Source organism: Corvus kubaryi, unplaced genomic scaffold (genome assembly GCF_017639235.1).
Source record: "Corvus kubaryi isolate FWS band 111438036 unplaced genomic scaffold, C.kubaryi_AGA036_p1.0 68, whole genome shotgun sequence".
Classification (NCBI taxonomy): domain Eukaryota; kingdom Metazoa; phylum Chordata; class Aves; order Passeriformes; family Corvidae; genus Corvus; species Corvus kubaryi.
The window spans coordinates 16,938,037-16,952,662 of NW_024582056.1; the positions used below are offsets into that span (position 1 = coordinate 16,938,037).

General features: G+C 39.0%; 1 protein-coding gene across 3 annotated transcripts in view; it reads right to left on the reverse strand.

Annotated features, from left to right (window-relative positions):
• MOCOS (molybdenum cofactor sulfurase) overlaps window positions 1–14,626 on the reverse strand; it is a 209,777-nt gene that overhangs the window by 126,305 nt on the left and 68,846 nt on the right. The gene's annotated exons all lie outside the window — the stretch shown is intronic.

A 14,626-nucleotide genomic window follows, 5' to 3' on the forward strand; every position in this document is an offset into this window, starting at 1 on the left:
TTTCTTTTTTATTGCTGTGTGATGTATTTCAGTTTTCCTCACCATAAGTTCTACTCTGACACCAACTATGAATAGTAGACAAGTTTTGCCAAACAGTACAATAAGCTTCAACAAGGGATCTTGAATCACTTTGTCCACAAGAGACACTTTTCATTGTTGCAGTGAACGTGGCTGTGTTCTTAAGGATAGAAGCCAATTTGCCTGGCTCCAAATAGACTGGCCAGTCTGGTCCCTCAGTGGGATCAGAATTAAGCCTGCATATAATTAAAATTACACTGTCCTTGAGAGGGACCAGTTTTATTTATAAACTATTACTGTTTTCAGTTTGCGGACTATTTAGAGCAGACAGAATATGTTTCAGTTAAGATAATCTACTTAAATAGTGAGCATCCAAATTAAGGGTCACAATATTCAACAGGGAAACCTTAGAAAACAGCTTTGCTCCTTGCTTATGTTATTAACAATAGAAACAGAAGGCAGCAAGAAGCAACACACAATTCCATGGGCCTTATGCACTTAAGGCTGTAATCTCTGTGCTCCACAAAGGTAAGCTTCCCAAACCAGAAGCAATCTAACGTTTTCCAATGACCCAAACTATGAAAAGCAAACTGATCTCTGGAGGCATGTCTGCACTAGACATTCTTTGATGTCTTGAGAGCACCTTGTTGGCTCTAAACTACCTCTTGTGAACACCATCTAACACAGCTTGTGGTATCCATGCTAGGCTGTGCATCTATTACGGTTTTGCAGTGTGCAAGATGAGTCTTCAGAGGCTGAGGAACAGCTTCAATTCAGTCACCTTTCTTACCTTTTTCACCTGATGGACTTTCTCTGAATTAACTTTATAAAACTCCTACTAATATAAACAGAAAATGTAATAAACATCCGAGAGACATCAGCTTCAGAGAATGGAGCAGAGCAAACAAAATGGAACCAGAGCATACATGCTGTGGCTCAGAAGTGCTCTCCAAGCAGCTGGCATTCTGATCTGTGGAATTCCAAGATACAGACCAGCACTTAGAGAGGCCATGAACTCTGGTTTCCAATGTGTATCATTAAAAGTTTGCATGTTTCATACAACATGATATTCCCTTGCTAGAAGAGGCAGAAACTGAAGATGCAGGTGCATTTAAATATAAGTTGCATAAAAGATTATGTGACAAATTCAAGTTAAAAATCATGAAACATAGGACAGTGCTGAAATTCCTTAAAATTTTATTCGTCCAGTCTGAAACACAAATGCTACAGGGAAAGGGTTTTAGAGCTTGATGGTGGGTGCAACAGTCAAATATTAAACACTGGAAAAGAAACAATTACAATGGCTTTGATGACTTGCACTAAAAAAACACCCTAAAAAGGCCCACTGAAATGATACTATGAATACTTTTCTCAGTTGAAGAAAACTGTTATGGTACTGGGAAGTACAGGATGCAACAGATGATTTCATAAGCCCAAATGAGACTTGACTTTTTTCAGAACTTAAATTTTTGAAAACTGATGCAAATGGTAGGTATTTTATGTCTTGGAAATAAAGACAGAATTGCAACTTTTATGAAGGAGCAGGTCATGGACTTAGGCTTTAAACATTCTGAGAAACCATTTGAAAGAATTCATAAGAATCTTTCTGAAATAGACCTGCCAAAGGATAGTTGCTGCAAGCATTCCCAGCCCTGCACATAATTTTTAAAGACCATGTTCATAGAACCCAAGTTTTTCCATTAGAGTTTAGAAACCCTGTTAGCACTGAAGACAGGAACAATCACAGACGTTTTTGTATCAGGTATTGAGCTGACAGCCTGCCTCATTCATTGCTGTGACCTGTTCTCTCCAGTCACTGAATCATTCCCCTTTCCCCTGCACAGTGCTGTGCAGCCTTTCCCTCCATCACCTGCTTTACAGCTTAGAGCACGTGTACGTGTTGTGTAGGACACCTCAGTGAAGGAACCTGAAACCCTCAACCCAGCTGGTTGCAGGGTTACCACTCAGAACCATGCCCTCAATTTCAGTCCTGATATCATTCTGCCTTTATTCTTCTTTCCGTGCATTTACCTAGATACAGAAAAGATGGCAAGCAGAAAAAGCAAGAGTCCTAATTTCTTTTTCAGGGACAGAGAAGGAAAGCATTACAGTTTTGTTTCTACGGGAATGGAATGGTGGAGAGTAGATTAGAAAGGAGGCTGGGTCTTTGTGGTTATGGGCATAATTTTCTATGTATTATCTGATGTGGCTAATTTTTGTATGCTCTATAGTCATATTGGATAAGTTTTGGAATCATCACACTGATATAAACAAAATTGCAAAAAGGTTGTGCAATTTCAAGAAAAATGATCAACAACAACAACAATAAAATATCCAACTTGCTCTATTTTTACCTCTGTGAGCTGCAGGCCAACTTACGTATTCACACACAGAATACATTTTGAGCTAAAACACTTGGTGATAGGAGCAAATTCTTAATATGTAACATCTTTTCATAAGAGTGAGCTGACAAGAGCAGCGACAAAAAGCAAGCTGAAGGCTATTATCAAGTCTGCTCCTCTTTTACTCTCTATAATTTCTCTGCTCTCCTCCCCACTCAGCCTCTTTGTGCCACACATGCTCAGTGCAGGGTGAGACACACCTGGGTCAAATGCTAAATTTTGTGTAAGAGTAGTACCTGAAGTTCTCCACTGGAATTGTACTTGCTTACCACAGCACTTAATTTGACCAAAAGACACTGTTAAATGACTATAGCTAGAATGCAAAAATGGTGGAATGGGATTTAATAATGGGATGCTGTCATCCAACCATGAATATCAGAGCCATTGAGTACCTTTATTAAACATTTTCAGAATTTTACAAAACAATAAATACTATTTTGGATTGTTTAGGCTCACAAATAGTGACATCTCTATGTTTAATTCATAAATGAGTGAGACAAAGCTCATGGGTATTTTAACTATATTTAGTTTGAATTCATTCAAATTCAGAAATAGCTGAAAAGTTCTGAAATAAAATCCCTGACACAACACTGATGTATTATCTATTCAGCTCAGTACAAGAAACTGACTTTCAGATGAAAAAAATCAAGCTGTAGGGTTAACTTTTCAGAAGTCTCCAAATAAATTAGATGCTTTTTTTTTAAAGCCATTTAAGTTCCTAGAGCTAGAGAAACAATCAAGTCATATTTCTAATTGACTTAGATAGCAAATAGATTCTTTTGAAAGTCAAATTAAGTACCTATTGCATTTTGAGTCTCCAAATGCCTTATAAAATCGCTATAACTTCAGTACTTGCAAAAGAAGTGGAATTTTAAAAGTTTGAACTATTTCTTACCTCAAAAAGTAAAATAAATAAATAAAGCAAGAGCAACTGAATTCAGGGAACTTCCTTCTCCTTTTGATGTGCAGAGCAGAAAAGCTGCGAGCACCTCAGAATAAGGTTTATGAAATGAATACCACAAAATCCTGAACTAGAGCAGCACTGCCATGATAAAATCAGACTACTCAGGGATAGAAAACTGCAATACATCTTATTGACTTCTCCAGCCCACAGTACTACATCCTCTGTTTTGACATGGATATTGGGAAGCACTAGCTATTACACACAAAATTCCTAATGCTGTCTGTCTTCGTGCAAGACATACCCCATTACAGTGAAATGCAGTACACCTTTATTACACTCCAGGAAGATTTATAGCCATATATAATGTTGCTGTTGGCAGCAGGACTAAAGACTTGAAGTAGAAAACTGATAACTTGATCTACTACAGCTCACAGCTGCAAAGAGCAGTGGCATTTTATAGTATTACAAATTCCCACATTTCAAAGGACTCTTTGGAAGAAAGGACTAAGAAGGTAATTGTGAAACATATGGATACAACTGTGCCTTCACTTGCAAGTTGGCAGAAAGGCTGAGGAACTTAATCCAGTCCCTTGCTGTCAGACTGGCAAGGCAGGGAGGAAGCTGCAAGTTCCATCTTTGCAGACATTGAAGACACACTACGAGTGGCCACCTCTTCTCCTCGTCCTCTCAACGTCCCCAGGAGCACAGATTGTGACATACATAGATCATGAAACCTGTCCAGAGAGAAGGCAGTGAAAATGCCCCCACTTGACCACACTTGCCTGTGGGTGTTTGTATTCTGAGACCTCTCTGTTAGCTGGTGTTTAATAATTTTTAAAAGTTGCCAGGAGACTTTTGTATCTTTACAACAACAGCTGAGCCAAAATGCCTTTGCACTTCAAAGCAAACACTGGCAAAGAAAGTCAATTTTCAACCCCGCCAAGCCTGCTGTCTCATTTTATACGTTTAATACACACAAAATTAGTAATGAGCTTTATACTTAAAGATTTCTATAATCAAGTCATATATTCAGAGGGAGTAGTCACATTATCTAACTTATCCAGTCCAAAAGCCCAAATTAATAGTTTAATTAGAACTATCACTCCACAGTGCCACTGGCAGCTGTGCAGAAGGTAAAGGCTACTATTTTTTCAGCTACCTTAGGGACACTGTGACACCCAAAGTTAGATGAGATGCTCTCCAAAGCTGCTTCCTGGCTGCCATTCTCTCATGCAAGAAGCCCCTTGTTCCTCCTTGCCATCAGCTCTTTGTAGCTCTCAGCAGAAAATCAGTAGCAAACAAACTTATTCCCATACTACACCATTTCCATTACAGCCTCCCAAAATTCAGCTGATTGACATGGCTTTTCTTCCATACTGCTAGGCTTAAAATACTTTCAAAAAATATGTTTTACATCAATTTCTCTCTATTCAAATCTACCTTTTGAAAACAGCTAGTAAAAAACTGGAAAGCAACTTATATTGCTAGATTTGCTTCCTGCCATACTTTAATTCCAATTGGTGCAAACGTTTCTATCTCTAGTTGGCAAGATCAAAATATGCTCAGGGACTTAGTGGTTTACATTTTTTATATTTGTATTCACATTTTTATTTAGACTGTATATGAGTTTTCATAAATATCATCAGAACAATGATTCTCTAGTCAGTAGCTGATAAAAAAACCCTTATAAAAATTTAAGTATTGCCATTGTAACAGGAGATTCAGATTTGAAGACAGAGCATAGTTACCTATACAACAGTACAAGTTTAGCTTGCATTTTATAAAGGAATCTTTTCAGCTGCACATCTAAATCTAAAAGTATTTTCTATTTTAATATTTTTTCAGTGTCATGCCAGCCAGATTCACAAATCCAGTTTAGACTTGTATTAAAAGATGCTTACCTTGGGCCTTAGAAGTATCATCACAGTGTTTTCTGCTCTATAGAAACTGAAAAGATGTGACATGCTGTTGTTTAATGACTAGGTTTTGTAAGAATAAAATTAATAAATTACTTCTGAGCCAGAAAATATTTTATTTTGGGGAGGTTTTTTTGGTGTTTTTTTTGTTTTGTTGTTGTTGTTGTTGTTGGGTTTTTTTAATTCCTTAACTGGCATTTTAATCCTTTCTGGACACAAGTGCATGTGGGAAGTATAGACAGTGGCTGAATCTACATTTCTGGGTAAGAGTGTTTTAACATTCCCTATTTATTAATTAAGAGTCAGCTCCAGCGATCAAAGCAGCCAATGGAAAAACTCCCACCAACTTTAGTGAGAGTTCCTAAGGTCTTGTAAACTGCTGTGGCTGTTACAGAGCAGGACCCACCCCTGCTTTCAGGCTTAACTTCTTGTGCAGTAGCCGTTCTGTACATGTTTTTCTCTCTACTTACACAGAAAAAAAAGGAAAAGAAGATGTGGCTATCCTCATTCAAGCCAGCACAGAAGGATACCGTAGAAAAGGATATACTTCTTAACACACAACCTAAATTTTCTTTAATTTCTCTTGCTGACAGAAGTGACAGCTTACATCTATATCCATGAGGGGAACGTTCCAGTTTACAGACTAAAAAGACAGGCCTTCTGGGTAGGAAATATCTTATATTTTATTTCATAAAGACAAGGTCTATTCAATCCAGTATGCCACAGCCTCAAGTTATATTCTCATTGTCAATTCCCAATTCAAACAAAAGCAAACTAAAATCTATAAATGCTTTAAAGAATCAAATATACTCAAGCAGGAAAAAATTTACCTAATCTGTCTCCCTTCAGCAAAACATTAACTTACTGAAAAAAGCTCTTGTAAAGGTTTAGGTTTGGGGAGTTTTGTTTGGTTTTTCATTGTTGTTGCTGTTGTTTTGTTTGGTTTTTTTCTTATAGCAATGTTTTCATCAGAAATCTATACCATATCACCTCTGCAACCTGTGCAGCTAATCCAGTGGAGATCCTCCAAATTAGAAGGATTTGCCCATGGATTAATCCTAGCATGAGGAAGAGCACTGGGATAAATAATCCTTTATAGCTCTCTCTCCAAGTTTCCTCAGTCAGTTCCCTTTTCTGTTTCATTTTCCTTTCTCATACTGACAATGTACAAACTTAAAGTTTTCAGAGCGCACGCTAACTGTGAAATAGCTGCACACTGCCTTGTGTATCCTCACTAGTTACATACACATAAACTTCTTGTCTGACCATTTTACTTGAAAGGCACTCATTCTGAACCCAGCTTCTTCCCATTACTGCTTGCATGAGAGTGATTAGGATCTTACCCATTGATATGACTGTTGTTTATTTCCTCCCTGGAGACAAAATAAATGATTAGATGGAATGCACCTCAAAAGTTCCACTTGGCACAGGCAGGTGATTGAAAAGTCCCCCCCTTGCTATTTGAAAGCGTTAAATTTTCTTTAGCCATTCACACTCAGCCATCTGAATTGAAGCATTATAATCCTTTACATTTATTCCCCTGCCAAGTTCACTGGAGACACACTGTGGAAATACCTATTTGCTTACAAAGGGTCATAGTCGGTCTTCACCAAACAGATCCTCTCTCCAGCTCCACAAAGCTGGCAGCTCAGCAGAATGCCTGGAGTTTCCCTTGCACAACAGCTTCAGAAGAGCAGGAGCTCTTTAATGACCACAAAACATCTTCCTGCAGGAAAAGATGCTTTGATGAATAAAGCCTATAACAAGCACACACCCTGACTGAGAGGTGTTGACCCTCATAATTCATTTCAAAGTGCACATCAAGCAGGTGTTCAGTGTCACACCTGGCACACTGACAGAGCAAACTACAAATAAGGGTGGTATTATGGCTCCACATGTAATCAAAAGAGCAAAACAGTCAGAAGGACTCATAAAATCCACAAAATCCGATACTACAAGCGACCTGTTGGTACAGTTTGTTCTAATACGCAACTATAACTCCTCTCACTGACAGAAGTCTCTAACGCCTGTAACTTCCTAGATGTGGCAGAAGCCCCTGGGTAACTCTTCTCTTTGAAATTAAATGTTGTTTTTCTGTGTAGAGAAGGAAGATCAATAGCTACATGATTTTAAAACCACTTTGTGGATATTTTTTCTGAGTAAGATCAGCCAGATCTGTTTATTTCAGTACTTGAATAAGTGCCAAAGATTTGTAAAAACACCCATGAAACCTAGTATTTTCATTAATTATGACACAAATGACTCTGAAAATTTATACCATAGGTTTTTTAAAGAAGAATTCACCACCTGATATTCAAGTAACCAGGAAAGAAATGGAAAAAAATAACCCATATTTTAGGGAACCATTTAAGGAGGACTAGCCATAAGCATCAAACAGTTCATGAGAAATCCGTTCCAAACTGTATTTGCAAAACTAATTGCCAAATTGAAAAACTACAAATTAATACAAATCAGTTTTTAAATCATTCATGTCTTAGAATTCAAGCTATTTCTGCAGCAAGTCTTAGGAGTCACTAGGAAGAAGCAAATCTAAAAACAAACATAGGAAGATTTTGTGCATGGACTAGTATATCACCTCAGTTGGTGTCTAGGCAACTTCAGTGTGAGATGTTTTCAATACAGTATTTTCCTCATAAGTTACACCAAACACCTAAAGTCACTGTATCTTCCTCTTACCTAGCACAGACCATAAGGTTTATATTTAGGCATGCCAGGAACAGAAACAAAGAACACAAGATTTGTTTAAATGGTGAACACTCGAGACAGCACAATACCAGCCAGAGATGTCATTTCTACCATGAATATGTGCAATATCCTATTCACAGGCTACAGGAACAAAGTAAAGGGTGTGCATATGGAAATTCATATCACTGTAAGACATCTACACTGTGGAAACCAGAGCACATCATTTTAGAGCCACCCAAAGACCACAGGCTCTGCATCAAAAAGCTCATCTGACCTAAGCTAGAGGTCTGCTTCAGGCTAAGGTGTCTTGCTCTGGACATGTCCAAATCCTTCCACTGCACACCAAAGGCATCTAAATGCCTTGTGCACCATACACAGCTACACTTATCCAGCTTAACCTCAGCATCTTTGGAGTGCAATCATCCCTCTTCCCAATCTTACTTAGTAAGTCCTGATCTCTGACCTTTGCAGGTGTTCTGAGCTCCTGCTGGGGAGACTCAGTGTTGCAGTGTCTAATTAATACTGCTAATGCCAGCAAGCACCCACTGCCATGAGGCCTGCCTACCTGCTGTAGAGATATTTGCTGGTAACCGGTCAGAAGTTACTACACTTTGTTTTCTGCTTTTTGGAAATAATCATAGCAATAGGAAATAATCAACTGGAGCATAACACTTGGCTATTTTCAGCCAAGTATTTCAAATTTGTAAAGGTTGTTTCAGAAAAAAAAAATCCCACTTAGGCATTCTGATGGTTCCAAACTCTCAAGGTTTTACAGTGGCTAACCTTTTAAGTAACATCAGATAAGAAGTTAAATATCCTTTAGGGTGCTGAAAAAACTTTATAAGCTAGCCATTTTTTAATCTTGAATAATGTACCATGGCTTCCAATCTTTTTAAAACATTATTCTTTGTTCAAATTTTATTTAGTAGAATTTGTTTCCAGATTAGATTTGGCCTTTAAACTGTGTTCTTCTGTGATATCTTCAGCCATGGTGGTTTGTTTTTTCTTTTGTAGGGGTTTTGTAGCCAATTAAAAAACTACAGCAACTTTTTCCTAAAACAGTGTGTCACATACCCCAGACACTCTGACTCTGGCCAATCTCTTTTCCCTGTAGGTGCCAGAGAATGGACGTGGGACAACGAGTCCATGACCTGTTTACAAAATGGATTTGCTATCAAGTAAGCTTGACTTACTTGCACGTTGCCTGGTATTTTAGATTGTAAAGCATGAGTAATGAAGCATAGCTGCAAAAGCATAACCCAGCAGCTCTCACACTCTCCAGCAGCAGTAGGATTTATTCTGTGGTGCATGAGTCAAGCACAGACATATGCTCACTCAGTCTTCCATTACTTATTTATTCTTTTTGGGGTGGTATTGCCTGGGACTGAGGTAGGTTTGAAAGGCAGGAGGAGAGCAGTTGTATAGACAAGCCTGTGCAACTCCTGTGTACCAGGGTTGCTCTACACCTGCTCCAAACAAGTCCATCCCTGAGCCATCCTGGGTGCCAGGGATCAAAGTGCAACAGCTGTGACAAGGTGTGTGGGTCCCAAGCACTCCCACATGGCTAGCAATCTCCTTCTACCATCTCCCTTCTGAAGTGTGAGGAGTCAATCACTCTTGTGGTTATCAGAAAATAGATACACCAGAGTCTATAGCCTGTGAAGAGTAGAGCTGCCCACCTCCCTGGTAGGATGAGCCACTTGGAAGACATCTTCCCAATGCTGAGATCTATCTGATGGTTTCTACTCCAATTCCTGCTCTGAAACAAGGCCTTGATCCTAATCTTGAAAGATATCAACTACAAATATCAGTGTTCACATATCATGCATTGTCTTGGGGTGACTTTATGATGTGTATCCCATATCGCTGCCCTATGCCCAGAAATTAATTCTTGTGCCTTTCTATGCCTTTAAACTGAGCCTGAGAGGGGGAAGGCAAAATTTTTTCAAAGCAGTTTGCAGCTTGTTCAAGGTCACACAGAGATAGCGACTTTTTTTTTTTCCAGCTGCGGCAGGGGAGCGAGGAAGCACCCGGCTTGCTGCTCCTGGGTCAGTTTCTGGCCAGTTGTTCAGTTTCTTTTTTCTCTGGAGAGAGACTGAGAGTTGAACTTTTTTTTTCCTTCCCTGGAATTTTGGATTTTCTCCCTTTTCTACTGGACTGCTTCAATATCAGAACACGTCAGGAGGACTTTCCATCAAGCACAGAGGGCCTGGCCCCGAGCCAAGCCCCAGCTCCAAGGAGACCAAAGGGAGGACTCGAACACTCAAACACTTTCCCAGGTTTTTCTCCACAGCGAGAGATTTCATTATTTAGTATTATTTTCCTTTTCCCCTGTGTTTGTTAAATAAATCGATTTATCTCTTTCACTTTCCTTTGAGGAAAATTTATTTTTCCCGAACCTGGTAGGGGAGGGGTGGTGACCTGCCTTCTCTCAGAGGATATATTTCTAAATTTGGCCAAACTGGCACACGCATGTATTGTCAACTCTTTAATATTAATATTTTTCTCTGGAAAAATTGCAAAATACAAGGTGAAAGGAAACAAAGACAAAATGCTTTCATGTCAAAAGGAGTCAACTACATAAAATGGACCCACAGTGGTGATAAAGTACTCTGATCCCCAATGTCCAGAAGCTCAGAAACTGATGGTTTCCAGTGTAACCTTTTGGAACCACCTCTACAACATATTGCCACAGTATGACTACAAAAAATCATCAGATCCCCTGCCAGAGCTTTCTTGCTCAAGAGGAAAAAAGAATTATGAAGAAAGGATAATTTCTTGAAATTCATAAAAGGCCTGTACAGTGAGTTCACACTTACTCAAGGAATACTTAGGCCCAGAACTTCAGAGGTACTCAGGTGCTTAAGTGGGAATTACATGATTTTGTGAATCTGGGTCTCAGTTACTATAGTGACAGAGACTATAGCAAATGTCTTATTTCATCAAGGGTATATAGGTCTTATTTCATCAAGGGTAACTTTTCAAGTACTGTGCTTTGTCTGGAAATGACTTTAGATGAAGATGTTAATCTGAAATCACTTCAGTCTGCTTTCAAAATACAGAGGGCTTACATAAATCTATTTATGCATTTCAACAGCATTTTACTTTACGTGGTATCCCAGCAAATCAAACAAATCCTCAACAGCAGTCTGTACTTCACCTTGCTGTGGGGAAAAGCCCCAAGAGTGAAGTCTGGAAGACAGCTGGCCACCAGTTTTTTGCCATTTGTTTTTCATGTGATGTGATATCCCACTTCAATGTAGCTCTGATTCTGCTTTCTAGGAAGAATATTGAAGCATTTTACACAAAACTGCAAAAACTTCCTTAAGGGCAGTGACAATAATATGAAGAGCACAGCCAGTGCTCTTGGGACATGAATTCCTGAAACCTGCGAGGCTCATACTTTGGTAAAACAGTGGACTATCTGATCACTTGTGAGGTAGAAATTACACAGCATCATGAATTCTTAGTGAAAACATCTTGGTAACCATAATTACAGAAACACTCAGGAGTGAAAGGCTTTTCTGCTTGTTTGTTGAGCTGACCAACAGATTCTTGGTCTTAGTGTGCCCTTGCTGCATGCTGTTCCCACTGAACCACCTTCTTGTGTTGGCTCAAACAGCCCCAAGATTTCCCAGAAACTATGAATGGATGTTTTTTTCATATGGGAAGAATAATTTCTGCCTGTCAAGTTGCTCTTCATTCACCTTAAATCCTGACAATTGAGCTTCCAGTGCTCCTGGCAGTTGACGGAGAAACTCTTTGACACATGATGGATGCAACAAGGCATAAATGGCTGTTGAGGGATAGCCTTAAAACAAAGCTGGTCGCGATCTACAACATCAGGGAAAAAGGAACAATAAAAGCATTTTAAGGAGCTCACAAGTGACATTTTTAGAATTGTAAAATGAAAGCAGCTTACAGGAAACTTAAAACCCGTAGGATCACAAAAGCTCCATATAAAAGCCGTTGCTTTATTAATTGAACAGAAAATATGAATAAAACTCAGGAACCAGATGCTGCATATGTGAGAGAGCACTAAGAGAAATATTTTGTGACTTGCTGCAGTCTGTCCCATCTTTGTTGAGGATCACTCTGTTCAAACCAAAGTGGACATGACAACTATAAACTGAAACTAATGCTGTTTAAAGTGTCCCATTAGCTAATCCTGATATAAATTAAAGATGCTATTGATTAGAAAATTCACCCCAGAAGGTGCATATGAAATAACCTTTCCCATTTGGAAACATCAAGAAGTCAAAAGTGACTAAGAATACACGTCAATCTCATTTTACAGAGAAAATCTGAGTCAGAAAATGTAGTGGCTGCCCTGAATTTCTCTTTTTGTCACTATCTAGCTCCTAGGAGGTAGAAACCTGACCCAGGAAGCCAGGAAATCCAGATGTGAGATGGTCAGTCCATACATAGAAATACAAATCCATGCTGCTTGTATTCTGGGAAACATTCTGAATAGCAAATTCATCACTGCAACCTCAGTAGATCCATTTACAACAAGGAATAATACTTAGGAACCTATTTCTGGCACTCCAAGCGTGCCACCCTTCACAGCAAAGCCCCCCAAAAGAGAAAAGCAGGTCAGGGAATGATTCTCAAAGTGAGCAGAGGACTATTCACATGCATAAGGATATTGCCATGCACAAGATGACACACCATGCTCAGTTGAAACAAAATACACAGCATCTTGTGGGAAAAGAACCACCAATCACACCTTCAAAACAGTGATTAAGTTGTCTTTTTAAGTTCAAGCTTCTTTACAGAGCAAAAGCAGAAAAACCCCAACAACCCAGCATGGAAAAATCCCATCATGTTTGACTTCTTTGAAATGCTATTTTAAATGGGGTGATTAACAGATTAGAACATTTGCAAAAATTTCTCTTTCCGATTTGAGGTATCAGTGACCTTAAAAAAACCCCAAAGTAAAGTAACATGTTGCAGCTGACAACTGAAATCTGCACTGTAGCCTTTCACCACTTGAGCTGACACCATGTGTTGAGCTAGAAAAGCAGGAACACTCATTCTTTTTGAATTCATGCAGATACACTGAAATTGCCTTATTCAAATTTGGGTAACCACAGTACTATCCATGTTCGTGCACTGGCAAAAAATATGTTCCTCACTACATGATTTCCTAGTTTTGTTGTTTTTCAGGGAAGGGGTTAATTATTCTTCTTGTTTTCACTGGTAAATGTGTGGTCACTTTAGCAGAACTAATGGTTGTGACAACACTGATGCAATTCCTGTCAATGTATGCATGTGTAGGGGCACGTGTGTTGTTACATGCTCACAGATGCATAAAAGGAAGCCCTCTACCCTTGATCACATTTCAAGGTAAAATATGGTCTAGAATTTATTGCTACTGGGATCCAAAAGTCCTGAAAGTGTACTCAAGCTAAAACAAAAGACTGGGTGCATTCATGTATTATCTTATATAGTGATGAAACCCTTTTGGGAAAAATGTAATTAAGTGAATAAATCTTTCACTAGACATAGATTTAACCTATAACCCTCTTGCATTAGGGAATCTAGGAATTCTTTAAATTCACCAAAATTGGAAAGCTTTATTAATGGCTGGAAAAATTACATTCCAAAACAACTAGAAATTGCAACAGCCTCTGTGTTACCCTGCAGCACCACATTACAATAGGCTAGTTCTTCTGAAAGTGATCTCAAAACACAAATCAGAGGGGATGTGAGCAGTAAGATCTGATCAGAGTTTTAGAGATCTACTAAGGCTGTTCTCTGCAGCCCTGGCCTCAAATTACACCAGGATCAAGCCACATTTCATATGCGTGAAGTAGGAGAACAGAATTCCAAGGTGTTTACTTTACGAAGTTTTTACAGTTAAAATCTACTTTCTTTCTGGTCTGCACTTTTAAACTCTACCTATCATAATTTCAACACCATTTTGGAAGATTTGTCACACCTTTGATGCTTTGGTATTAACTTTGGTAACATCTAATATCATGAGGAGCAGAATGAAAAATGAATATATTTGATGAATATTTATTCAAAGTTCTAAGGACACTCATGGTGCATATGTCTGTGCCCTTTGTACATTGCTTTCTGCAAACATTCCAGCAAATGTACAGCAAGTATAAATGATTATAGAATGTTCTAGGAAGGTAAATACTGAGCTTGTAATTGTACACTAGAAATCTGATTCTAAGACCTATCTTCTAAAGGCCAAAGGCAGAAGTTTAACACACACGATGTATCTCATTAAAAGGTCCAAATTTTGAATTACAGGATCTCAAAATTAATTGCTGTCAAGCATTCCCTTCAATGAGGTTTTTAGCAAATTATTGGGTGAATAAAAAACCACGCTGTCCTGGGTTGCAGTGTATTCTATTACCATCCTCAGGAGCCGTTGAAACCAGGTGGGGCAGTGTTTCCTTGCCTCCTCCCCCCAGACTATCTTTCTGTTAATTGCCCATCATTGTCCTGCCGCCTGACTCAGAGATAACTCCCTCCGGACTATTCTCCTGTTAATGAGCCTAATCAACACTTGGCCTCATGACTCGTTACCCCATTGTGAGATGCTCCGCCCAGAGGGAGGAACCAAGCATCCCATCGTGGATATAATCTGAGGCTGAACACCAGAGACACCGGCTCCCCACTGGATTTCCAGAGGACAGGAGCTACACAGCCACCATTGGACT